This window comes from Dendropsophus ebraccatus, chromosome 8 (assembly GCF_027789765.1).
Source record: "Dendropsophus ebraccatus isolate aDenEbr1 chromosome 8, aDenEbr1.pat, whole genome shotgun sequence".
Classification (NCBI taxonomy): domain Eukaryota; kingdom Metazoa; phylum Chordata; class Amphibia; order Anura; family Hylidae; genus Dendropsophus; species Dendropsophus ebraccatus.
Window position 1 is genome coordinate 80573715 of NC_091461.1, and position 27253 is coordinate 80600967.

At 51.3% G+C, this 27253-nt stretch overlaps 1 long non-coding RNA gene across 1 annotated transcript; it reads left to right on the forward strand.

The window, feature by feature from the left end:
• The first annotated feature begins 16436 nt into the window (after nt 1-16436).
• LOC138799490 (uncharacterized) lies at nt 16437-20159 on the forward strand. The gene is made up of 3 exons (XR_011364267.1): nt 16437-16670; nt 18434-18546; nt 20061-20159. It is a non-coding gene; the product is annotated as an uncharacterized lncRNA (long non-coding RNA).
• The last annotated feature ends 7094 nt before the right edge of the window (nt 20160-27253 follow it).

Below are 27253 nucleotides of genomic sequence, written 5' to 3' on the forward strand. Positions count from 1 at the left end.
CTGACTACTTAAAAGTTCAATATGCATGGTGCACTGAGCCAGGAATCCCCTGCACAACTTGGGATCGCCTCCATATTTAGTCGGGAGGGCCAGTCGAAGTCTCGAGGTGGCTGCTGGTGGTGGTGAGCGCTGGGCTGTAGCATGCTGCTGTAGGGCGGCAGTCAATTGCTGGATTTGCTGCGACTGTTGCTGGATTTGTTGAGCCTGTTGCGCGACCACTCTGGCGACGTCACGGAGATCAGGCACTTCGCCGGGATCCATGGTTGGAGCCTACTGATACGCCTGGAGTAGTGGATCCACTGGACCGTCACCAGCGATGGCACTAACCTCACCAGGGAGCGGAGTCTAAGGGGCCGCTGGTTTTCACCAGAGCCCGCCGCAAGGCGGGATGGACTTGCTGCGGCAGGCGACCCCCAGGTCGCTACCCCTAGCTTGGTTGCTGGTGATGGCAGGCGAGGCGTGGCAGGAGCAGTAGGCAGGAGATGGTAGTGGCAGAGGTCTGTAGTCGTGAACCAGGAACAAGGACTAGGGACCAGGTAGTGGACAGGAATCAGGAGCAACAGGGAGCTGGGCCAAACCCTATGGGAAGCATGTAGAGGCTCCAACACCTGTAGTGGGGCAGGGCTGGAATTTATAGGGAGTGATTGTGCACATGGACCAATTAGGAGAGCACTGCCCCTTTAAATCTGAGACAGCCGGCGCGCGCGCCCTAGGAGGCGGGGACGCGCGCGCCGGCCGGCACAGCGACGGACAGGAGCGTGGAGAGGTAAGGCGCCCCCCGGGGCCGAAGTGACAGCAGCGCCGGGTCCCTGCCTACGGACACCGGCTGCTGCATGGGGCAGTGGGGAGTCGTGGCGGCGGCCCGGAGCACGGGACGCCGCCGCGGCCGTGACAGTACCATATTTACTAGCAGTCTTCATTTTGATGTGAACTAATGTATCTTTTATACTTTTACTTCGCCTAAAGGCAACAAAACGTTTTTTCTCTGCCTGTTCACACAGTGTTGTGTCATTTTCTATCAGGTACCAGTATTTATTAATGGCCCTACGGATTTGTGTAGCCATTGGTGACATTTTTTATTTTGTTGCGTTATGAAGAGTATTGCGATTTTTTTGCATAGCTTTCTGTAGTGATTCATCCAGCAATTTTTCAGGATATGTTATTACATAAAGAAAGTTATACAAATCCCTAATATACACTAATTATGGGAAATGCACATATGGTGCTATTTTCCCTCAATTTAGTAGATCAGGCAGGCTCACTTCCTCTAAAAAAAACAGGATGTCACGTCTCAAGTATAGTGTCCAGCAGGGAGCGCATGTATGCAGATATATCAGTGCCTTCTCCCTCTCTGTGCTGGCTGACACCCCACTGCGGAGGCCCCTTCCCCCAACTAGCTCACCCAGCCGTCCAGTCCCAGCAGGGTCAGCATTCCCCCAACTAGCTCTGAGCCCACCCAGCCGCGCTGTCCTGTGCAAGAGCGCTCACCCGCCACTCGTTCCCAGCGGGGTGAGCGCTCCTGATCCTCCCCATCTAGCTGCCCACTGCCTTGCAGGAGCGTTCACCCACCGCTCGGTTGCGGTGCGTGAGTGTTCCTGAACCTTCGCCGTATGCATCAACCCGTCCTCTCTGAGATACCCACAGTGCAGGAGGGGTGAGCGCTGAGGCACAGTGGGGCTCGGAGGCTGTCCTCGCTGCACCTCAGCGCTCACCCCTCCTACGCTGTGGGTATCTCAGAGAGGATGGGTTGATGCATACGGGGAAGGTTCAGGAACGCTCACCGCACTGCGACCGGGCTGCGGGTGAGCGCTTCTGCAAGGCAGCAGACAGCTAGATGGGGAGGATTACGAGTGCTCACCCCACCGGGAACAAGCGGGGGGTGAATGCTCCTGCAAGGCACCGGGCAGCTAGATGGCAAAGATCAGGAGCGCTCACCCTGCCGGGAACGAGCGTCGGGTGAGCGCACCTGCACAGGACGGCATGGCTGGATCGGCTCAGAGCTAGTTGGGGAGCGCTGACCCTGCTCGGACCAAGTGGCAAGGTGAGCTAGTTTGGGGGAGGGGCCTCAGCGGGGTGTCAGCCAGCACAGAGAGGGAGAAGGCATTGATTTTTCAAATTTTATCAATAACAATACAGTTACATATCAAAGGAAGATATAAATAGGATACAATATAGTAAGTTTGAAAACAATTTTGCTATAAAGAACAATAGAATCTAAAGAACAAAAATGAATGCTCTACAGGATAGAAAGAAATTTAGATAAAGAATCTCTATCTTTAATATAATTAAGGAACTCTGAGTACTCCTAGGGTGCCCTTTGCCTCTGCCGTCTGATACCAAACAGTATTACAAAAGTGTTTTATAACAGCTTCCCTCTCCTCCTGCGACATAACCTTTATGAGAAAAACTTTCCATTTTTTAATGAAATTTTTTGTGGAAACATCCTAAGCCTTTTAAGGCCGATAACAGAGTAAGATAAATACATTTTAAGGCTATAGGTTTTTCACAGGGATCTCCATCCCCGGCCACCACAACATGAAAAATATGAGTTAGAGGTTTGGATTCATTCCATGTATTCTGAATAAAGGTTTGTACTAATTGCCAGTATGTCTGAATTTGAGAACAAGACCAAACACAGTGTATTAAATCTGCGCTAGGTTCTTTACATTTTGGACAATATGTCAAGAAATCATCTGGCATGGTGGAGTAAGAAAAGTTAAAAGCGTAAATTGCCTTATGCAGTAGCTGGAAGTGGATTTCCCTCAATTTCAGTGGCTGCAGTAACATATCGGATGCTATGTAGCAATTTTTGTTCCAAATAATCTGTTTGTTTTTCTGCAGACCATTTCCGGAGAAAAGGGGAAGTAGATTTGTGTAAGGAATCAACAAAAGATAAGGTGGGAGAAGAATTGGAGCATAGAAAATCAAAATCATTAGTTTTTTTCTGCCGTAGCATTATATGAGGGATATCATACAAGTCTCTAAATTTTTCCCAAGATAACAACTCTCCCTTTTCCGAGTCCAGTTACTTTAGTGAGTGATTTGTTTTTGTTTCCATACCATATAGTCCGGATTAGTGGTACCGTGTAGAAAAAGAGGATTGTCCTATAATGAATTTATACAATTTTCTTAAAGCTTTCCATGTGGCGATGGTATCAGCGATAATAACATTGTGTTTTAAATGTGAGGGTAGTTCTGAAATAGAGAAGTGAAGAAGCGAGGCCAAAGGCCAAGGAGAAGAAAGAGCAGACTCCAAGGAATAATAAGAAAAAAAAGAAGTACCGTTAATCCAGTCTCTGATGTGTCTGAAAATGGAAGCCAAATTATAGAATCTGATATTAGGTAATTGAGCACCACCTTTATGTTTAGGGAAGCTGAGCATATCGTAAGCTATTCTTGGTCGTTTTGACCTCCAAATAAATTTGGTAAAGGCTGATCTGAGTTGAGAAATATAAGGGATACAATAATTTAGCAAATGACATCATCTTAATAAGATGAATACAGCCAAAGATTGAAAGGGGTCATTTTTCCACCAATCAAGTTCTTCTTTTATTTTTTGGAAGATTGGGATATAATTTAATGAGTAGAGAGAAGAAGGGGTATGTCCCCTTCTATTTCCCAGAGTGGTTGCAGGGGGAAACAGTGAAGACCCACTCATGAGCGAAGGGAAGTGTGGGTTGCCTAAGAGGGGCGTCAGAGGGCCTGCGGCAGTAAGTCCCGTTTTGAACACGAAGCCCTTCCACATGGAATACAGGGACCCTAATGGGGGGAGAGTTTCAATTTCCTGGTATCTGTCTGTCTGGGAATCCAAAAGACCCCTTGTGCTATATGTGGGTCTAGGGCATGTTCCATTTCTACCCATAATTTAGACGATTTGTGTTGAAGAAGATCCAGAACACACGCAGCTATGGATGCTCTATAGTAGATGGTGAAGTCGGGTAAGCCTGTCCAACCATTGACTTTCCGTCTGATAAAGACCGAGTGCCGCAGTCTCGCCCTAGATGAGCCCCAGACAAACTTGAATCCTTCAAAAAGGAGCATGGGAGGTGTATAGGAATGGTCTGGAAATAGTATAGAAGTTTTGGCAGGGAATCCATCTTAAGTACACTAATCCTACCGAACCACGATAGTGGTAGTGTACCCCAACTCCTTAAATCTTTCTCAAGTGTCATTAGGAATGGTTTATAGTTAAGGTCATATAGTTTGTAAGCTTGTCTGCCTGCTAATCTATCTCTCCAGCAGCTGGTCGAGCCCTTTACGCAGTGGCGTAGCTACCATGAAGGCAGGGAAGGCGACTGCTATGGGGCCCTTGCAAGAAGGGGGCCCTTGCAAGAAGGGGGCCCCAGAAAGCCATGCTCTGCCTTCATGTTAGGTATGCCACTGACAGCCGACCTTCGCATTCCCCCTCCCGCAGAGGAAGAAGGAACCGCCACTGTACTCTTCAGCCCGCTCACTGTAGTGCAGGGTGAGCGAAATGCACATCAGAAGGAGAGGGACAGAGAAGCAGGACCTGCCAGGTCCTGTACACACAGGGTAATGACTAAATCTCATATCGCAAAGGGACCTTGCTGGGGGCGGGCACACAGCTCCCAGGCAATCCCCGCCCCGGACAGATTTCATTGGCTGCTCCACTCCGGGCTTCCTAGCAGTCAAAATCAGACCCTGCCGACCCTAATCCGAACGTTTAGTATTAGGGTTGCGCGTCGGTTTACAGTTACTACAAACATTTAACTATCTTCTGCCCAAACAACAACCCTAACCCTAACCCTAGGGGTTGGTGCTAATCAGGAGGGTTAGGGTTGGGTCTGTGGTGAGGGTTAGACATGAGAAATCCGTGGGACGTAACCCTAATCCAACCTCCAACCCTAACCCTAAACTTTCGGATTAGGGTCAGGGGTCTGGCAGGGTCTGATTTTGACTGTTAGGAAGCCCAGAGTGGAGCAGCCAATGAAATCCGTCTGGGGGGGAGGGGGGGGGCTTGCCTGGGAGCTGAGTGCCTGCCCCCAGCAAGGTCCCTTTGCGGTATGGGATTTAGTCACTACGCACAGAAGGAGAGGGATGAAGGACCTTATCACATGACCCTAAGGTCCTTAATACCTCGATGGGGTAGATGCTATTTCCAAGGTTGAGACTAGAATGTAGTTGCCAGGGGTAGGTCCTACCTCTGGAGACCGGAATCTAGCCCATTCAGTGTGAGCAGGCTAGAATGTAGTTGCCAGGGGTAGGTCCTACCCCTGGAGTCCGGAATCTAGCCCATTCACTATGAGCAGGCTAGAATGTAGTTGCTAGAAGTAGGTCCTACCCCTGGAGTCCGGAATCTAGCCCATTCACTAGGAGAAGGCTAGAATGTAGTTGCCAGAGGTAGGTCCTACCCCTGGAGTTTCTAAAAAGTAATTTTTACCCCTGAAGTACAGAATTTAGACTGTTCTCTACTGAGCAGGCTAGAATGTAATTGCCAGAGGTAGGTCCTACCCCTGGAGCCCGTAGTTGCCAGAAGTAGGTCCTACCCCTGGAGTCCGGAATCTAGCTCATTCACTGTGAGCAGGCTAGAATGTAGTTGCCAGAGGTAGGTCCTACCCCTGGAGCCCGGAATCTAGCTCATTCACTATGAGCAGGCTAGAATGTAGTTGCCAGAGGTAGGTCCTACCATTGGAGTCTGTAGTTGCCAGAAGTAGGTCCTACCCCTGGAGTCCGGAATCTAGCTCATTCACTGTGAGCAGGCTAGAATGTAGTTGCCAGAGGTAGGTCCTACCCCTGGAGCCCGTAGTTGCCAGAAGTAGGTCCTACCTCTGGAGTCCGGAATCTAGCCCATTCAGTGTGAGCAGGCTAGAATGTAGTTGCCAGGGGTAGGTCCTACCCCTGGAGTCCAGAATCTAGCCCATTCACTATGAGCAGGCTAGAATGTAGTTGCCAGAGGTAGGTCCTACCCCTGGAGTTGCTAAAAAGTAATTTTTACCCCTGAAGTACAGAATTTACTGTACTGTTGTCTACTGAGCAGGCTAGAATGTAATTGCCAGAGGTAGGTCCTACCCCTGAAGCCCGTAGTTGCCAGAAGTAGCTCCTACCCCTGGAGTCCGGAATCTAGCTCATTCACTATGAGCAGGCTAGAATGTAGTTGCCAGAGGTAGGTCCTACCATTGGAGTCTGTAGTTGCCAGAAGTAGCTCCTACCCCTGGAGTCCGGAATCTAGCCCATTCACTATGAGCAGGCTAGAATGTAGTTGCCAGAGGTAGGTCCTACCCCTGGAGCCCGTAGTTGCCAGAAGTAGGTCCTACTACCTCTGGAGTCCGGAATCTAGCCCATTCAGTGTGAGCAGGCTAGAATGTAGTTGCCAGGGGTAGGTCCTACCCCTGGAGTCCAGAATCTAGCCCATTCACTATGAGCAGGCTAGAATGTAGTTGCCAGAGGTAGGTCCTACCCCTGGAGTTGCTAAAAAGTAATTTTTACCCCTGAAGTACAGAATTTACTGTACTGTTGTCTACTGAGCAGGCTAGAATGTAATTGCCAGAGGTAGGTCCTACCCCTGAAGCCCGTAGTTGCCAGAAGTAGCTCCTACCCCTGGAGTCCGGAATCTAGCTCATTCACTATGAGCAGGCTAGAATGTAGTTGCCAGAGGTAGGTCCTACCATTGGAGCCCGTAGTTGCCAGAAGTAGGTCCTACCCCTGGAGTCCAGAATCTAGCTCATTCACTGTGAGCGGGCTAGAATGTAGTTGTCAGAGGTAGGTCCTACCCCTGGAGCCCGGAATCTAGCCCATTCACTGTGAGCAGGCTAGAATGTAGTTGCCAGAGGTAGGTCCTACCCCTGGAGCCCGTAGTTGACAGAAGTAGGTCCTACCCCTGGAGTCCGGAATCTAGCCCATTCACTATGAGCAGGCTAGAATGTAGTTGCCAGAGGTAGGTCCTACCTCTGGAGCCCGTAGTTGCCAGAAGTAGGTCCTACCCCTGGAGTCCGGAATCTAGCTCATTCACTGTGAGCAGGCTAGAATGTAGTTGCCAGAGGTAGGTCCTACCCCTGAAGCCCGTAGTTGCCAGAAATAGGTCCTACCCCTGAAGCCTGTAGTTGCCAGAAGTAGGTCCTACCCCTGGAGTCCGGAATCTATCTCATTCACTATGAGCAGGCTAGAATGTAGTTGCCAGAGGTAGGTCCTACCCCTGAAGCCCGTAGTTGCCAGAAGTAGGTCCTACCCCTGGAGTCCGGAATCTAGCTCATTCACTGTGAGCAGGCTAGAATGTAGTTGCCAGAGGTAGGTCCTACCCCTGGAGCCCGTAGTTGCCAGAAGTAGGTCCTACCCCTGGAGTCCGGAATCTATCTCATTCACTATGAGCAGGCTAGAATGTAGTTGCCAGAGGTAGGTCCTACCCCTGGAGCCCGTAGTTGCCAGAGGTAGGTCCTGGCTAAAAAGTAATTCCTACCTCCGGAGTCTAACCTATTCAGTGTGAGCAGGCTAGAATGTAGTTGCCAGAGGTAGGTCCTACCCCTGGAGTCCCTGGTTGTCAGAGATTGGGGGTGGGGGGCTTTGGTAACCTACATGGCAACTCATCACTCACTAAAAAGCTGAGCCTGACAAGCTCATAGAGACAGCCACAGTCCTCCTTGCACCACACAGAGGGAACTGATCCATCTACAAGGAGAATGGGAGGTGGATGGAACTCACTGATCCATCTGCCCCATTATACAGGCAGGAGAGATGCCAGCACATGGGTATTGTAAAGGTTAGTGCCAGAGATATGTAATTTCCTTAACAAACATCCAACCTTCCAGTATATATTAGCTGCTGTAAGTCCTACAGGAAGTGATGTATTCTCTTTAGTCTGACACAGTGCTCTTTGCTGCCACCTCTGTCCGTGTCAGGAACTGTTCAGAGCAGTAGAAAACCTCTCCTGCTCTCCAGACTGGAAATAATAAAGTAATCTAAAAGAGGTTGCAGGGCCGTTCTATGGCCTCCCTTCCCTGCTTGCGCTCGCTTTGTGGGGTTTGCGGTCACTGACCGACAGTGTGTAGTGTAGGGACTCAGGGGACCTGCACGTGGTACACGAGGCAATATGGTTTAATCAAATTATATACCATCATCCTGGCGTTGGTTTTTAAATGTAGCCGAGAAGCATTAGGGCCCATTCACACAGAGCAAGAACGGCGGAATGCCGCCAGCCTCAGTGTCTTAATGACGCTCTATGGGAGGTGCACACTGCATCTCTCGGCGCTGAAGAATGAACATGTTCATTCTTCAGCGCAGGGAGAGGAGCCGCACGCGCCTCCCATACAAGGTCATTATGACACGGAGGCTGGCGGCATTCCGCCGTTCTTGCTTTGTATGAACAGACCCTTAGTGTCAGCCATAGGTGTGAGGTGCAGCAGCTCCTTTCTCTCCATGCCGTATAATCTAAAAGAGGTTGTTTCTGATAGGCAAGGTGTGCATGGTCACTTTCTACAAAGCCTCCCTGCAGTAATTTGTTTAAACTCCTTATAAACGCACTCTAACCAAGTGTCAAAGAGTACTGGCTTGACATTTGGGCCACACCTCGGCCCGCCTCACCCCATTTTCATGCATTTTACCCATTAGCCTGCCTCCTGCTCCCCGTCGTAGTCACGTTGTTGCACGTCTGCACAGACAATTCCCTCTGAGGGTGTGCTCCTGATAACACCATTCCTGCATGCACCATAGGGCGGAAGAGGAGGGTGCAGAGGGCATTGGCTTCAGGCCCTCAGCATGTGTGCACCGCACTTCTGCCCAACAACGCATGCACGATTAGCAACATAATGATATCGGGGAGCAGGAGGCAGGCGAATAGGTATATATGCATTAAAAAGGGGAGGAAGAAGTAGTGGTGAGGCGGGCCGAGATGCGGCACAAATGCCAAGCCACCACTCCTCTTTGACGCTTGGTTAGACTGTTTGTTAAGTGGAAAAATCCCACTGCACAGAGGCTTTGTAGACAGGTTCAATGCACACAAGGGGATACACACTGTTAGCACCTCGGGTCCAGTCACTGACGGATTCACTTTGGGGCTATGTTCACACTGCGTATTTTTCTGTTCGTATAGTGCAAACCGCGAATATACGCACGTAGTTTTGAGGTTGATGCGTTCGCTTGGAAGTATACGATATACGCCTGCACAATGCACACTACGTATGAGCTTACGGCGGGATCGTATACGGCGCCATGAAAAATTAACAAGACCATTGTTTGAGGACGGAAATATTGTAACTCACGGCCGTGGATTTCAGTGCGGTCCCGTACGGAGTACTTATTTCAGCCAAATTGAACTTGATTTTTCGATCCAAAAGGTTCTGTGTGTTTTATTGGGCGAAGATTTCCAAGTAAATGACCTGTTTCAGATCACTACGAAACAAGCTATGTTCACAGTTTGTATCATCCGGCCGCATGTCGATTTTTCCCACGCCCGTAGTTTCGGCCGCACATGTACGGCGGCGTACGAACTACGGCCGGATTCATACGCAGTGTAAACATAGCCTAAAGCTTAAAGAGTCACTGTCGTATTTTTTTTTTTTGCAGAAATCAATAGTCCAGGCGATTTTAAGAAACTTTGTAATTGGGTTTATTAGCCAAATCTGCCATTATCTGCATGTAAAAAGCCTTTTCCCAGGTCCCCCCCTCCTTCCTCTTTTTCATCCACTCTGAAAAATCTGAAAATTGTGACTTGTTGCAGGAGACGTCCCCTGTCTGTTCTAGGGAGAGGGGAGGGGGGGAGGAGGAAGGAGGGAGTTAGCCGGCAGCAGAAAGCAGATAACAGAGGATTACAGGCACGGAGCTGGGTGACAGCTGTAATCTGAGCTCAGACAGGTCACTGGTGATGGTCAGAACAGATAACGGGTGAGGGATTTGTAGATTAACTCTTTGTTGTCCTGTTTTGGTCTTTTCTTTAGCTCTCTCCATAGGAGAACAATGAAGACAGGGGGGAGAGCTTCAAACTGCTTTTTCATGATAAAAATGCATTTTTCGGATAATAAACCCAATTACAAAGTTTCTTAAAATCGCCTAGACTATTGATTTCTGCAAAAAAAAAATTCACGACAGTGACACTTTAAAAATGTAGAAAAATAAAAGACGGGGTACTGGGGTAATAATGGGGGAAGGTGGGGTTAGTGTTAGCCATTTTATACCAGCTAATACTAAGCCCTGACTCATGGATGCCATCTGTCAGCCTGTAAAGTAAAGATGACAAGTTGAAAAAAATAATGTTTTATTCAAAAAATAACCCCCCCCCCCCCCACACACACACACACACACTCCTCGTTGACCACACTGGTCATTGACATTGTCCACCAAATCAGTCACAAGCCTGTTTACCAATATCTGAAAAACAAGAGGGGAGACACAAAAAAGGGCAGGAGCAGAACACCCATCATTTTGAAAGGTGTTTTGCACCTTACAATATACAGCATCTTGCCAGATGCTGCTTACAGTCTGGTACACAAGGGGTTAAGTGAGGATGCATCGCATCTCCTCTTAACCCTTTTGGTGCCATACTGAACAATGTGGCCCACGATGGGGTTGTGAGGATGCACTGTATCCACACCAACTCCCTAGTGGCCAGACCAATCTCACTCTTTACCCATCCCCGCAAGGAAGGGGGGTTAAACGCCCCCTTCCTTTCTGGGATGGGTGCAGTGCGGGTAAAGCTTCCATACTCACCTTCAACATCTTTCTTCTCCAGAGCCCAGCACACTGAGCTTTTAGTGTGCTGTGCTCTGTCTCTTCAAATCTACCATCAGCCACTCAGCGGCTGAGGCGGGGCATTGCTGCAGGCGATGACTGGCTGAGCAAAGACTTGTGCAGTGTCAGCTCAGCCAATCAGCAGCTGATCACCTCTCCCCCACCCCAATAAACACAATGAAACAACACCCCCAGCTCTCCCCCACCCCAATAAAAACATGAAACCATTTTTTTTTTTTTTTAATAAACTTTTATTACAAACAATTTAAAGATTAATATTGCACAGTGATCTGTCAGCAGGTTCTGGTTGTATAAACTAATAGTGTGTACAAGGCTTTTTATGCAATCAATATTATACCTTTATTTTGAAAATTAAGGTTATATTCACAGTTTTTTTTTTGTATCCGATGCAGGGATATGTCGCAAAGATGTCTGAGACAGCCCATAGGTCTAGGGAAGTGCCGGAATTCTGGACACTTTCCTGATGCACATCAGGAAAGTGTCCGGAATTCTGGTGACAGGCCACGCTGGGTGCATGTGACAGGCCGGGGTGGGCGCCTGCATGGAGCTGCAGGCACCAGCCCCCCTCCCAGGCAGGCACAGTGCCAGTGCAGCGGACACTAGACTGGGAGCACTAGGCTGGGAGCAGACCACAGGCATTCTTGGCAGCATTCCTCTATCTAGCTACCCCCCCCCCCCCCCCCCAACCTCAGCACAATGATGATCGCTAAGTCCCCCGGGACCGCAGCAGTGATGTTTGCAGCCCCGCCCATCTCATTCTCGCCAGCAGTGATAATTGCTAAGAAACAACTCCTCCCCCCCCCCCCACCTATCATGTGTCACAAATCCGGAAAATCTGTCCAGATTTCCAGACCCATAGGGGTACATTAGTCATGGACACATTTCAGGATTTTTTCTGAAGGGCGTCTGTTCCGGAAAATAGGTCAGGATTTTTCACATTCTGTCCTAATTTCATCCGAAATTCTGGCACAGATGCCCCCGTAGAACTATACGGGAGCACCAGAACTCTGGATGCTTTCCTGATGCACACCAGGAAAGCATCCAGAACTCCTGATTTGGTGCCCCAGTGTTCCTTTTACAGACCTCACTGTGCAACGATGAGTTCCCCTTAGAGGTGGGGGGGGGGGGGGGGCCTGGGGCCGCGGGGGGCGACAGAGGGTGGGGGACTGGGGCAGCTGGGGGGAACAGAGGAGACTGGGGCAGCTGGGGGTGACAGAGGGGGACATCTGGGGGGAACAGAGTGAAATGGGGCAGCTGGGGGTGCCAGATGGGACTGGGGTAGCTGGACACACCTCCTCCCGGCCGCACATGAAGCTCCTCGGTCTCTGGAGGCCGCGGGGACTGCAGGGTAAGGTGATCGCATTGCTGCAGGCTCTGGAGCTGTACAGCAGGATTGGGGGTTTACACTGCACCCCCTGATCCTGCTGTAAAGCTCCAGGACCCGTAGCAATGCGATCACCTTACCCTGCAGCCCCGCGGCCTCCTCCAGAGACCGGGGAGCAGGGCTGTATTTACCCGTTCCGCTTGCTCTTCCCCCGGCTGCCAGTGTGCTGTGACATCTGGGGGCGCTCCGCTGCCGGCTGTACAGGGAGGCGGTAGTCCCCATGTGGCCGGCACTCTCTGGGACATGTCCTTCTCCCCTGCAGTACGGAGTGCACCCTCTGCTCCCAGGCACCGCCCACCTCTGAACCCGCGCACTGCACGGGTTCAGATGGTCACTCGCCTGCGGCGGTAGAGTGACTGTGATGGGCGTCTCGCTCCTGGTGTTTGGCCGGTAGAGAATGCCGGCCACAAGAACCACGTTCAGCGGCCCCATGTTCTGCCTTGTGCAGCTCTTTCTCTCCTCGTACACCTCACGCAATGATTTTTACGATGAATTTACGATTTTTACAAAAAATTCAAATCAATTCTAAAATTCTGGGCAAATTAATTGAATTTGATTAATCACCCAGCCCTATGGTCTAGTGTGCCAACATACATTCCACACACATCACATGTCCCCTTGTGTACTGTAGTGCTTCATATCACCACACCATGCTGGGAGATGTAGTTCTACTGTGCCACTGCCTCCTCCTCCTCCTATGCTGTCATCCTCTAATCTGCTGCAGAACTAAAACTCCCAAAATGATCAGCCTATAAGCATGATGGGGGTTGTAGTTCTGGATGGCCACAGGCTTCAAAACTACAACTCCCATCATGAGCTGTTAGCAGGACATGGTGGGGGTTGTAGTTTTAGGGGGTAATCTCACCTCTCCTGTCAATTTCCGGTCCTGTCAGGCTGTCACTGCTGATATTTTCACCGCTGAGGTCCGTCAGACCTGGGATGGAGGATCAGCCCCTTTGTCCGGGGGACGGTTGGAATGCTGAGGTTCGGGTGGGGGTCCGGGGTATGGTGAGGTAGGGGGATCTTCGCCTTCAGTTGGGGGGGGGGGGGGGGGGGGGGGGGGTCGGAGAACTTCTGAGGTTCAGGGGAAGGGGGAGTGTGGAGGTGGACGGAGGGGAAAGCGAGCAGGGCGCTATACAAGGGGCACCACTCCATCGGGCTCCCGGTCAGAGGGGCACTCATCACTCTGCACTGTGAGGTTCCCCCATCTCACCCGCTGGGGCCTTCCTTTAAAGCTGCAGTTGGGCACCATGGCAACAATCCAGGAATGGGGGGCCCGATCATTAATCATTACAGCTGTCCAGGAGCCCAGGGCCCGTCTTCATCAGTGAGGGGGGAGCTGTGCCACTCAGGGGGCATGATCTTAACTGCGAACCCGGGTGGGGGGGGGATGATGGGGGGGGAGGGTACAGGCTGGTTAGGGGCTGTGACGGCCAGCACCGCAGAGGTCCGGGGGGGGGGGGGGGGGTATGATGGGGGGGGGGGGGGGGGGGGGGTGGGGAGGTTACAGGCTGGTTAGGGGCTGTGACGGCCAGCACCGCAGAGGTCCGGGGGGGCATAGTCAATCATTACAACAATTCAGGAGCAGAAGCCCAGAGCCCGTCTTCATCAGTAAGTTCGGGAGGGGGGGGGGGAGGGGGGTGTAGTTGTGCCACTCAGAGAGCCGGATCATTACTGCGGTCCTGGGTGGGGGTGGTTGATGGTGTCCGGTCTTTGTGAACATCACTGGGGGGGGGGTCCAGGTGGCGGGGGGAAGGGGAGTTGGGGGCTGTGGTGGCCAGCACTGAAGGTCCAGGGGACAAAGGGGTACGGTCAGTGCCACAGGGTGGGGGTATCACTGCTGGCGGCTGGGGTGCACTGGGCTTTCAACCAAAGCAATGGATCCACACACCCCTGACCCTGCAGATCATCTCACAACAGTGCATCCACACACCCCTGACCCTGCAGAACATTGCATACCAGTGCACCCACACACCCCCTGCAGACCATCTCATAACAATGCACCCACACACACTGACCCTGCAGAGCATTACATAACAGTGCACCCACAAACCTCTCCCTGCAGAGCATCACATAACAGTGCACCCACAAACCTCTCCCTGCAGAGCATCACATAACAGTGCACCCACAAACCTCTCCCTGCAGAGCATCACATAACAGTGCACCCACACACCTGTCCATGCAGAGCATCACATAACAGTGCACCCACACACCTCTCCCTGCAGAGCATCACATAAACGTGCACCCACACACACACTGACCCTGCAGAGCATCACATAACAGTGCACCCACAAACCTGTCCCTGCAAAGCATCACATAACAGTGCACCCACAAACCTGTCCCTGCAGAGCATCACATAACAGTGCACCCACAAACCTCTCCCTGCAGAGCATCACATAACAGTGCACCCACAAACCTCTCCCTGCAGAGCATCACATAACAGTGCACCCACAAACCTCTCCCTGCAGAGCATCACATAAAAGTGCACCCACAAACCTCTCCCTGCAGAGCATCACATAACAGTGCACCCACAAACCTCTCCCTGCAGAGCATCACATAACAGTGCACCCACACACCTGTCCCTGCAGAGCATCACATAACAGTGCACCCACACACACTGACCCTGCAGAGCATCACATAACAGTGCACCCACAAACCTGTCTCTGCAGAGCATCACATAACAGTGCACCCACACACACTGACCCTGCAGAGCATCACATAACAGCGCACCCACAAACCTCTCCCTGCAGAGCATCACATAACAGTGCACCCACAAATCTCTCCCTGCAGAGCATCACATAACAGTGCACCCACAAACCTCTCCCTGCAGAGCATCACATAACAGTGCACCCACAAACCTCTCCCTGCAGAGCATCACATAACAGTGCACCCACACACCTGTCCCTGCAGAGCATCACATAACAGTGCACCCACACACACTGACCCTGCAGAGCATCACATAACAGTGCACCCACAAACCTGTCTCTGCAGAGCATCACATAACAGTGCACCCACACACACTGACCCTGCAGAGCATCACATAACAGTGCACCCACAAACCTGTCCCTGCAGAGCATCACATAACAGTGCACCCACACACTGACCCTGCAAAGCATCACATAACAGTGCACCCACAAACCTGTCCCTGCAGAGCATCACATAACAGTGCACCCACACACCTGTCCCTGCAGAGCATCACATAACAGTGCACCCACACACCTGTCCCTGCAGAGCATCACATAACAGTGAACCCACACACACTGACCCTGCAGAGCATCACATAACAGTGCACCCACAAATCTGTCTCTGCAGAGCATCACATAACAGTGCACCCACACACACTGACCCTGCAGAGCATCACATAACAGTGCACCCACACACACTGACCCTGCAGAGCATCACATAACAGCGCACCCACAAACCTCTCCCTGCAGAGCATCACATAACAGTGCACCCACAAACCTGTCCCTGCAGAGGATCACATAACAGTGCACCCGCACACACTGACCCTGCAGAGCATCACATAACAGTGCACCCACAAACCTTTCCCTGCAGCGCATCACATAACAGTGCACCCACAAACCTGTCCCTGCAGAGCATCACATAACAGTGCACCCACACACCTGTCCATGCAGAGCATCACATAACAGTGCAGCCACACACCTCTCCCTGCAGACCATCACATAACAGTGCACCCACACACACTGACCCTGCAGAGCATCACATAACAGTGCACCCACAAACCTGTCTCTGCAGAGCATCACATAACAGTGCACCCACAAACCTGTCCCTGCAAAGCATCACATAACAGTGCACCCACAAACCTGTCCCTGCAGAGCATCACATAACAGTGCACTCGCACACACTGACCCTGCAGAGCATCACATAACACATAACAGTGCACCCACAAACCTGTCCCTGCAGAGCATTACATAACAGTGCACCCACAAACCTGTCCCTGCAGAGCATCACATAACAGTGCACCCACAAACCTGTCCCTGCAGAGCATCACATAACAGTGCACCCACAAACCTGTCCCTGCAGAGCATCACATAACACATAACAGCGCACCCACAAACCTCTCCCTGCAGAGCATCACATAACAGTGCACCCACAAACCTCTCCCTGCAGAACATTGCACCTACACACACTGACCCTGCAGAGCATCACATAACAGTGCACCCACACACCCCTCAAAACAGTGGTTTACCTCCTGCTGATCATATACACTGCACTCACTATACTGCTGCCTCATGAAAAGCCCGGGAAACCAGCCGCCTCATAGAAAACCGAGCAGAGGAAGATAGCTCCTCCCACACAGGTTGGTCACATGGGCATGACGTCATCAAAGGTCCTCAAGACCTACCTCTGGCAACTACATTCTAGCCTCCACCCTATTTCCAAGTGAATCTACCCTTGATGACATCACCGTCATGTGACTTGTGTGGCCTTTCTTAGCAGTAGTGAGGAAGCAGCCGGTCAGGGTCAGTCAGGACTGTTTTGCTGCAGGGTCTGTCTGTTTCCCTGGCTTTCTGAGGTAGGAGACGATAGTAATGGCTGTGTGAGGAGTTTCTGGACATTGGAATTGGTAAGCTACTCTCTGGGGGTGTTTTTTTTATGAAGTTTTGCAGGGTCAGGGGTCTGTAGTACTGTGTTATGCGATTATCTGCAGGGGTTTGTAGTAATGTGTTATGCGATGATCTGCAGGGGCAGGGGTCTGTAGTAATGTTATGCGATGGTCTGCAGGGGTCTGTACTAATGTGTTATGCGATGATCTGCAGGGGCAGGGGTCTGTAGTAATGTGTTATGCGATGATCTGCAGGGGCAGGGGTCTGTAGTAATGTTATGCGATGGTCTGCAGGGGTCTGTAGTAATGTGTTATGCGATGATCTGCAGGGGCAGGGGTCTGTAGTAATGTGTTATGCGATGGTCTGCAGGGGTCTGTAGTAATGTGTTATGCAATGGTCTGCGGGGGTCTGTAGTAATGATATGCAATGGTCTGCGGGGGTCTGTAGTAATGTGTTATGCGATGGTCTGCGGGGGTCTGTAGTAATGATATGCAATGGTCTGTGGGGGCTTGCAGTAATGTGTTATGCGATGGTCTGCGGGGGCCTGCAGTAATGTGTTATGCGATGGTCTGTGGGGGCCTGTAGTAATGTGTTATGCAATGGTCTGCAGAGGCAGGGGTCTGTAGTAATGTGTTATGCGATGGTCTGTGGGGGCCTGTAGTAATGTGTTATGCGATGGTCTGTGGGGGCCTGCAGTAATGTGTTATGCGATGGTCTGTGGGGGCCTGCAGTAATGTATTATGCGATGGTCTGCGGGGGTCTGTAGTAATGTGTTATGCGATGGTCTGCGGGGGTCTGTAGTAATGTGTTATGCGATGGGGGTCATGAACCTGTAGTAATTATGGTATGCTATGATCTGCAGGGTCAGGGACCTGTAGTAGTGATGGTCTGCAGGGTTAGGGGTCTGTAGTAATGATATGTGATGGTCTGGGGGGTCAGAGGTCTGTAGTAATGATGGTACACAGGGCAGATGGGGGTCAGGGGTCTGTAGTAATTATGGTATGCTACGATCTGCAGGGTCAGGGACCTGTAGTAGTGATGGTCCGCAGGGTTAAGGGTCTGTAGTAATGATAAGTGATGGTCTGCGGGGTCAGGGGTCTGTAGTAATGATGGTACGCAGGGCAGATGGGGGTCAGGAGTCTGTAGTAATTATGGTATGCTACGATCTGCAGGGTCAGGGACCTGTAGTAATGAAGGTATGTGTGGTGAGGGGTCTGTAGTAATGATGTGTGATGGTCTGGGGGGTCAGAGGTCTGTAGTAATGATGGTACACAGGGCAGATGGGGGTCAGGGGTCTGTAGTAATGATGTTATGCAATGATCTGCAGGGTCAGGGACCTGTAGTAGTGATGGTCTGCAGGGTTAGGGGTCTGTAGTAATAATATGTGATTGTCTGCGGGGTCAGGAGTCTGTAGTAATGATGGTACGCAGGGCAGATGGGGGTCAGGGGTCTGTAGTAATTATGGTATGCTATGATCTGCAGGGTCAGGGACCTGTAGTAATGATAATCTGCGTGGTGAGGGGTCTGTATTAGTTATATGCGATGGTCTGCGGGGTCAGGGGTCTGTAGTAATGATGTTATGCAATGATCTGCAGGGTCAGGGGTCTGTGGGAGCATTCTGGGATGTGCTGCAGTCACCATCTGTGAGAGCCAGTGGCGTAGCTATAGGAGCCACAGCGGGCGACTAGGCCCGGATGCCCCCTCACCACCTCCTATCACTCTCCAGTTCTCCTGAATCAGCTGATGCGTTCTCCTCATTCTCCCTTCATCTTTTTCTGCGCAGGCCCTGTCTTTGTCCACCGAAAGGTGAAAGGAGAAGGAGGAGAGTGTGCAGAGGACGAAGGAGGTGCCTGGAGAGGAGACATGCGCTGCCACCAGAACGCTGCCAGGGAGCAGGTGAGTTTTTTAAAAACAACTAATTGGGGACACAGAGGGACCAATAAAATATATCTGGGGGGCAAATAACCAATATGGTGGGGCTACATGGCTCCAATTGGGGGGGGGGGGGTAATATGGCTCCAAGGGAACTTGTAGATAACTAGATTAGAAGATATGGGGTGTAGTAGTTGTGATATCAGGAGTGGGGGGTAGTAGTAGCAGCAATGGCAGTGCAAGCAATAGAGCAGTATTGGGGGGTAGTAGTAGCAGCAATGGCAGTGCAAGCAGTAGAGCAGTATTGGGGGGAGTAGTAGAGAAGTATTGGGGCAGTAATAGAGCAGTATGGGGAGTAGTAGACTAGTATTGGGGGGAGTATTAGACTAGTATTGGGGGGAGTAGTAGACTAGTATTAGGGGGAGTAGTAGAGCAGTATGGGGATGAGTAGACTAGTATTGGGGGGAGTAGTAGAGCAGTATTGGGGGGAGTAGTAGAGCAATATTGGGGGGAGTAGTAGAGCAGTATTGGGGGGAGTAGTAGAGCAGTATTGGGGGGAGTAGTAGAGCAATATTGGGGGTAGTAGACTAGTTTTGGGGGGGAGTAGTAGACTAGTATTGGGGGAGTAGTAGACTAGTATTAGGGGGAGTAGTAGAGCAGTATGGGGATGAGTAGACTAGTATTGGGGGGAGTAGTAGAGCAGTATTGGGGGGAGTAGTAGAGCAATATTGGGGGGAGTAGTAGAGCAGTATTGGGGGGAGAAGTAGAGCAGTATTGGGGGGAGTAATAGAGCAATATTGGGGGTAGTAGACTAGTTTTGGGGGGAGTAGTAGAGCAGTATGGGGAGTAGTAGACTAGTATTGGGGGAAGTAGTAGAGCAGTATGGGGATGAGTAGACTAGTATTGGGGGAGTAGTAGAGCAGTATTGGGGGAAGTAGTAGAGCAGTATTGGGTGGAGTAGTAGAGCAGTATTGGGGGAGTAGTAGAGCAATATTGGGGGGAGTAGTAGAGCAGTATTGGGGGTAGTAGTAGAGCAGTATTGGGGGTAGTAGTAGAGTAGTATGGGGAGTAGTAGACTAGTTTTGGGGGGAGTAGTAGACTAGTTTTGAGGGGAGTAGTAGAGCAGTATTGGGGGGAGTAGTAGAGCAGTATTTGGGGTAGTAGCAGCAGTAGTAATTAATCTAGTAATTTAATTGATCGCCCAGCCCTAGGACGGAGACAAAATTACTCACTACAGGTCAATCAGATTGTTATGGGGGATCTGATCTGGGAATCCATAGCTGACAGAGCCTATGGCTCATTAAGGCAATTTTTATATCGATTGCATCCTTGGGGGTACTCACCTGGAGCATCTCATGAAATGAGGGTACATGACTTTAGTTAGGGTGTAACGCATCCTCACTTAACCCCTTGGGTGCCTGTAAGCAGCTATCTGCACAGATGCTACATACTGTAAGGAGCAAAACACCTGTCAAAATGATGGGTGTTCTGCTTCTGCTTTTTTTCTTTTTGTCTTCCTCTCCTTTTTGTTTTTTCAGATCTCTAGAACCATTCCGGATTCTGTGGACTAGATCGATGTTTTGGTTTAATAAAATTGTTAACGTGTTTTTATTTGAATGAAACATATTTTCACTTGTGTTTTGTCTTTTTGTGTTTACTTTACAGTAGGGCTGGGCGATAAATCAAATTAACCCAAAATTTGATAATCTATTTTTTTTTTTTTAACTGATTTTCCAACAAAATTAAATAAAATCATTGGACGGAGGCATGTTGTTGGCGGGCTCAGCTGCTGGAGCAGACCCTGGGGAGGGAGAGTGCCCAGCAGTGTCCTCTGTCCCTGACGTTGACCTACCCCCATAGCGGGATGAGTATACGCACTCCCGGCTGCACACACCCCCAGTCTCTGGAGGAGGCGGCCTCAGGGACTGCAGGATAGGGTGACTGGGGCAGAGATGGTAGAGTCGCTTCGATTACTGGAGCTGTACAGTAGGATCGGGGGTCTGCACTGCGCCCCCGCTCCTGCTGTACACTTCCAGTAACCGCAGTGACCCTATCCTGCGGCCTCCTCCAGAGCCTGGGCCCTCCATATTTGCCTGGGAGGGTAATGTGTGTATCCCAGAGTGAGAGAAGGAGTAAACCAGGTGTGTGCTCTCCTCCCCCAGACTGTCCCTTTTTAAGGTTTCATGGGACCCCATGACTCCTAGTTACGCCCTTGCCCTTCATCTGTTCCTGTACTATTGCTACTACACCCCTCATCTGTTCCTGTACTACTACACCCCTTATCCACTATACTTCCACTACTACACCCCTCATCTGTTCCTGTACTACTACACCCTACCTAGATGGAGGCACAAAGAAGATCTATACTATATGGGGCACAGAGGTGGCTTGTCTACTACATTGGGGCACAGGGGGGAGTACTGTTACACTGGGAAGCAATACAGTTGTCTCACAAATGTCATTAAAATAGGATCTGATGCTGCAAGGAGAAAAAGCGAGAAAATGTAAAAATCGAGATTTTATTTTTTTGGTCCTACTTTACAGGCTTAGTAGTGGAAGCCATCCCCAGTACCTGGTCCTGTGAAGAACCGAGTGCCAGTAGTCCCACAGAATAAAAAAAAAGGTGTTCCTGGACTGGATGCTGGCAGGCTGCTGTTATTAGGCTGGGAAGAGCCAAAATAGATGCACATTCCCACCCTGGTACAACTAGGCTGCTGCCTTTTTTTTTTTTTTTTTTTTTAAACCTGGCTGGTCATGGAAATGGGAGGGGGACCCTACACTTTTCATTTTAATAAAAAAAAAAAAGGTGTGTAGGGTCCCCCCATTTCCATAAGCAGCCAGTTAAAAAAAAAAATGCAGCCACCTAACTGCAGCATAGTAGTAGCTGAAAAAACATAGAATGGATGAACTATGGTAAATGCAAGGAACATTAGAAGACATGGGTCAGATAACATGCCCACAATAAAATCTATACCAATCCTTACACATGGGCCTAGCCATTACACCTGCTATAGGGTCCTGTACAGGCCCAGTCATTACACCCGCTATAAGGTGCTGTACAGGCCCAGTCACTACACCCGCTATAAGGTGCTGTACAGGCCCAGTCATTATACCCGCTATAAGGTGCTATACAGGTCCAGTCATTACACCCACTATAAGGTGCTGTACAGGCCCAGTCATTACACCCGCTATAAGGTGCTGTACAGGCCCAATCATTACACCCGCTATAAGGTGCTGTACAGGCCCAGTCATTACACCCGCTATAAGGTGCTGTACAGGCCCAGTCATTACACCCGTTATAAGGTCCTGTACAGGCCCAGCCATTACATTCACTGCAAGGTCCATTAGCCCACTTGGATTTAGTATTATTTCAAGTGGGCTAATGTACTAGGTATATCTGCCCACTTTGGGCTCCATTAGCCCACAATAGTTACTTGGGAACTATCCAAGACAACCTTAAAGCTTTATCCAAGTTCAGCAGCCCCCGCTAATCAAATGCCGATCGTTTGGCTTCAGATGGTCTCGAACCCGAACCCGGTTCGCTCATCTCTACACAAGACACATACATGTCACACTCTGATTGGTCAGTCCATAAATGGTCATTAGCTTCCTTTACTGCGCAGTCAGGCTGGCACAACGTGATGTTTACCATATATATTGGGGGGGATTTATCAAACATGGTGTAAATTGAAACTGGCTCAGTTGCCCCTAGCAACCAATCAGATTCCACCTTTCATTCCTTACAGACACTTTGGAAAATGAAAGGTGGAATCTGATTAGTTGCTAGGGGCAACTGAGCCAGTTTCACTTTACTCCATGTTTGATAAATCTCCCCCATTGTTTATATTCTTGTGTCCGTATTATGACTACGATGTAGGTGCTTTTCTCATCGGCGTGCTGCCAGCATTCCTCTCCTAGAAGCAGTTACAAGGCTAAAACCATTTTAAGGATTACAATGTTTTTACCCAAAGTAATAACCCCTTCATGGCCACCTTCACACTAGGTACGTAGATCCACTTGGAAATAGCTTATTCAGTGTGAAGATGCTAAATCCAAGTGGATCTATGTACCCTGCACACAGATCCGCTTTCCAGACAGCAGATGTACTGGGTACATAGATTCACTTGGAATTAGCATCCTCACACTGAAAAAGCTATTTCCAAGTGAGCAGATGTACTAGGTATGTAGATCCACTTGGAAATAGCTTATTCAGTGTGAGGATGCTAAATCCAAGTGGATCCATGTACCTTGTACTTCTGCTCTCTTGGAAAGTGGATCTATGTACCCAGTAGATACACTTTCCAAGACAGCAGATGTACCAGGTACATAGATTCCACTTTCCAAGAGAGTAGAAGTACCGGGTGCATAGATCCACTTGGATTTAGCATCCTCACACTGAATAAGCTATTTCCAAGTGGATCTATGTACCTGGTCCATCCCCTCACTTGGAAATAGCCTATTCGGTCTGAGGATGCTAAATCCAAGTGGATCTATGTACCCTGTACTTCTGCTCTCTTGAAAAGTAAATCTATGTACCATGTACATCTACTCGCTTGGAAAGTGTATCTACTGGGTACATAGACATAGATTCACTTGGATTTAGCATTCTCACACTAAGTAAGCTATTTCCAAGTGACCAGGGACCAGGTACATAGATTTACTTTCCAAGAGAGCAGAAGTATCAGGGAAGTTAGGCCATACTAAAGGGAACCTAGGAGGGAGGCCTACATGACTGGGTTAGTTGGGACTGGAGTCAGGGGGACCAGTAGCTGGGTCATTCAGAGGGCAGATGGGAGGGGGAGTATTTGGAGAGAAAATGTAACAATTTTGGTCAGGTGGGGGGGCTAGAGAAAGGGGATTGGTTGGGTCAGACTAAGTGAGGGATAGGGGTGTCATAGGGTATATAGGGGGCAACAGAAATAAGTTAGTGCATTCCAGCTCTGGTAGATCGACAGGACAATGTTAGATCGACAGGACAATCTCAGGACATTCTTTATATTCCAGTGACTTTTACCTGTTGATCCATGGCGTCTGTGGAGGAGTTGTATGCACAGCTATGCAGGGAGACTGAGTGGAGAAGCCCGGGATTGTTGCAGGACCAGCTTCGAGGCTTGTTGCAGGGGCCTGGGGAGCCACCTGCCCGTGAGGTGACCCCCACTCGCCGGCCACGGAGGACCAGGCCTCCGGTGCGCCTTAGCCCAGACATGGCCCCGCAGGTCCGGAATAGGAGCCCCTCCGGGGACGCTCTACGCCGGGCTGCGGCTGGGCCTTCTCCGGTCAGCAGGCCCCAGCGTAGGAGGAATTCACACTAGCAGCGTGGCCCACAACGGTGGAGGAGTCGCCTCCCCCCTCCATGGACGACAGCCCTGGGGTGTCCGGACCTGGTGCGGCGGGTTCCAGCAGTCGGGGAGGAGCAGGTCGGCTCGTGATCGGAGGCCGCAGGCTGCGGGATCTTGGCTGGAGGTTGGTTCCGGGCGGCATTCGGCTGGCCCCGCCCCTTTCCGGCCGGCTCGGGCCTTTTGGGGAGAACGGTGCTCCTTCCTCGGTTTCCGGAGGGAGGCGTCGCACTGATGACGTCATTGCCGAGGGACGGGAGGACGGCCAGCTGAGCGACTGCAGCGATGGAAGCCCAGTGGGATCTGTGGCGGGGAGTGCTGCTGGCAGAAGAGCGGGATCCGGAGCGGCGGTTGCTGGGCTCACAGCACCCAGGCCGCCTGGTGAGTCCACTTCTGTGTCCGTTTCATCTGGAGCTGGTGGGGTAGGGCCGGGGACTTCTTTGGTGAGTGGGGGGGCTGGGGACGCAGGGACATTAGGGGCCTTGTTGGCTGGTCTGAGGGAGTTGGTGGCAGGAATAGCAGGCAGGATGGAGGCTGGAAGTTTGTGTGGGGGCCCTGGAGTGGTGACTGGGGGGGGAGCCTGGGAGGGTCGCCAGCGGGTAGTACTGTGGGCCGGGGGACTGTGAGTGGTGGGGCTGGGACCCCTGTGGCAGGGGGGATATTGTCTGGGGGCCTCGGTGCTGCATCACCGATGGCGTCGTGGTCTGGTGGTGCGGAGTCTGGGTTGCTGGGGCCTGGTGTGGCAGGGTGGTTGGTGTGCCTGGGGGGATAGGGGCAGGGAGTGGGGCTTCTATGCCAGCTGTGGTGTCTGAGGGGGGCAGGGGCCGGGAATGGGGCCCCGGTGTCTGCTGTTGTGTCTGGGGGGGCCGGGGGCGGGGCCCTGGAGCCTGATGTGGTGTCCACTGGTGTGCAAGAATCGGATAAGACGGGGGATGGGGTGGTGACCAGAATGGATGATAAGGCAAAAGTGGAGGTGTATGTTTGTTATGAGGGTCTGTTGGGGGCTTACCTCAAACAAGAGGTGAGGAAGGCCATATGAAAAGGGGAGTATGTGGAGATATTTTCGCTGCTTCCCCTGGAGAAATTCAATTTGGACGGGGGTAAGAGGGTTGAGGAAAAAACGTAGGAGGAGAAGCGCCGATACCGGCTTATCCCAAAGACGTTTGCTAATTGGTTGCAAGCTTTTGCAATCTTAGCAAGGTCATTGGGGAAAAGGCGCCGGAGATTTGTTCGGCGTTTTTTTGTTATCTTGACGCGACTGGGGAAGCCTACCGGGTGTACGGGGGCCAGGCTTGGCTCCGGTACGATGAAGAATTCCATCAACGCAAGGCGGTGCGGCCCAGCATGCGCTGGGACCACAAAGATATCGGCTTGTGGTTGAAGGTCACAGCGCCGGTTTGGGCAGGGTTAGGGGGTTCGCCCTTTCAGGGGGGGAGTCGGGGCTTCTGGGCAGTCAGGACACTCGGCAGCGCTGCAGAAAGGGTTGTGCTTTCAGTTCAATGAGGGGACCTGTAAGTTTGGTGCAAAATGCAAATTCAAGCATGAGTGCACCAATTGCGGAGGGTCTCATGGGGTGGCCCGTTGCTTTCGGGGAGGACGGCAGAAGGGAGGGGAGCTGTCTGGAAAAGGGGGTGACTCCGGTCCGGCTGGACGTGGAATATCCGCAGCAGAATGCGGCTTTGTTGGTTTTCGGGAGGGATTTCGTATTCCTTTTGTTGAATCAGCAGGGGGGGGGGTGTCAGCGCAGGAATTTGCGCTCGGCATTGGAAAATCCGTCGGTTGTGACAGAGAAATTGGCTGAGGAAGTTAGTTTGGGGCGGATTGCGGGTCCATTTGTGGCTAACCTGCGTATTTCACCGCTGGGGGTTCGTTCCCAAAGGGCTCTTCGGTGAATGACGGCATTGACCCGGTGTTATGCTCCGTGGTGTACACGTCCTTCGACGCCACGGTGGCATGGGTGCGGCAGTTTGGAGAGAGGGCCTTGTTGGCAAAGACTGATGTTGAGTCGGCCTTCAGGCTGCTTCCAGTGCATCCAGATAGTATGCATCTGTTGGGGTGTTGGTGGGAGGGGCAGTTTTTTGTGGACCGTTGTCTGCCTATGGGTTGTTCTTTATCCTGTTCCTACTTTGAGGCGTTCAGCCTCAACCCGTGGGGGTTGCAGGGGGTTTGTGGTCAGAGGATGTTGACCTGTATGATAATAGAGTCGAATTCCGGCTAAGGCGGTCCAAGACGGACTGGCTGGGTCGAGGCCCGAGAGTGGTGTTGTTTGAGGTCCCGGGATGCAAGGTTTGCCCAGTTAGGTGTTTGGGTCATTTCAGGGCCTGGGCAGGTATGCTAGGGGGCCTGCTGTTGGTTCACAGGGAAGGTTCCTTTTTATCGAGACACCAGTTTTTGGTGGTTTTTAGGAGGTACTTGGTGGCCGGGGGCTTGCTGGTCGGGGGTTTCAGCGACCATTCCTTTAGGATAGGGGCGGCCACGGAGGCGGCCCGATGTTGGGTTGCTGGAGGATGTGATCCGTAGGATTGGCCGCTGGGAATCCCTGTGGTTCCGGTCCTATGTGCGGCCGTCTTTGTTGTGAATGTTGGGGGGCTGGGGGGGCATCTGTTCTTGGGGGGGGGGAATAGTGGGGGTTCCCTTGTGTGGTAATTTGTTTTGTATTTTCTTTTGCCTTCTAGAATCGCCCCCTTGCCTCATCTGGATTATGGGGCATTACTTTGTGGTGTGGGGAGCCTTGAGGGCAGACGTCCGGCCAGACGGTAGGCAGTTGGGTCTGCAGAGAAGCGAGGCAACGGTCCGGTGGTTGGGAAAAAGTGGCATGACATGGAACCGGGTGCTACCGGACTTTACGAAGTTCGTCCGGTTGGATAGATCGCCCGATATCCTTGTCCTCCATATAGGGGGCAACAACTTGGGGAGGCGCCCGTTCCGAGAGCTGGTAAGGGACATCAAGATTGACATACTGCGGCTGAGGGTCTTATATCCAAAGCTGCTCATCGTCTGGTCGGACATAGTGCCCAGGAGGGTTTGGAAGGAGGCCAGATCGGATCACGGGATCAATAGGGCCCGGGTGAAGGTGAACAGGGCGGTCGGGCGGTTCCTGGCTAGGAACTGCTCGCTTGCAGTGCGGCATGTGGACCTTGAGGCGGGTGAGGGGGAGTTCTGGCGGAGGGACGGGGTTCACTTTAATGCGGTGGGCACCGATATGTGTGTCTTGGGCTTGCGCAACGGGGTTGAGGTGGCGTTGGAGGTGTGGAGAGGGTCCTCGGAGTCGGTGGACAATAGGCTTAGTGGTGGGTTATGTACAGGGGGAGAGACAAGGTTGTCTCTGGACTTCCTGTACGGTGTGGCATGGGCTGACGGTCCGGGATTTACCAGTGGAGAGGGTCTCCTGCCCC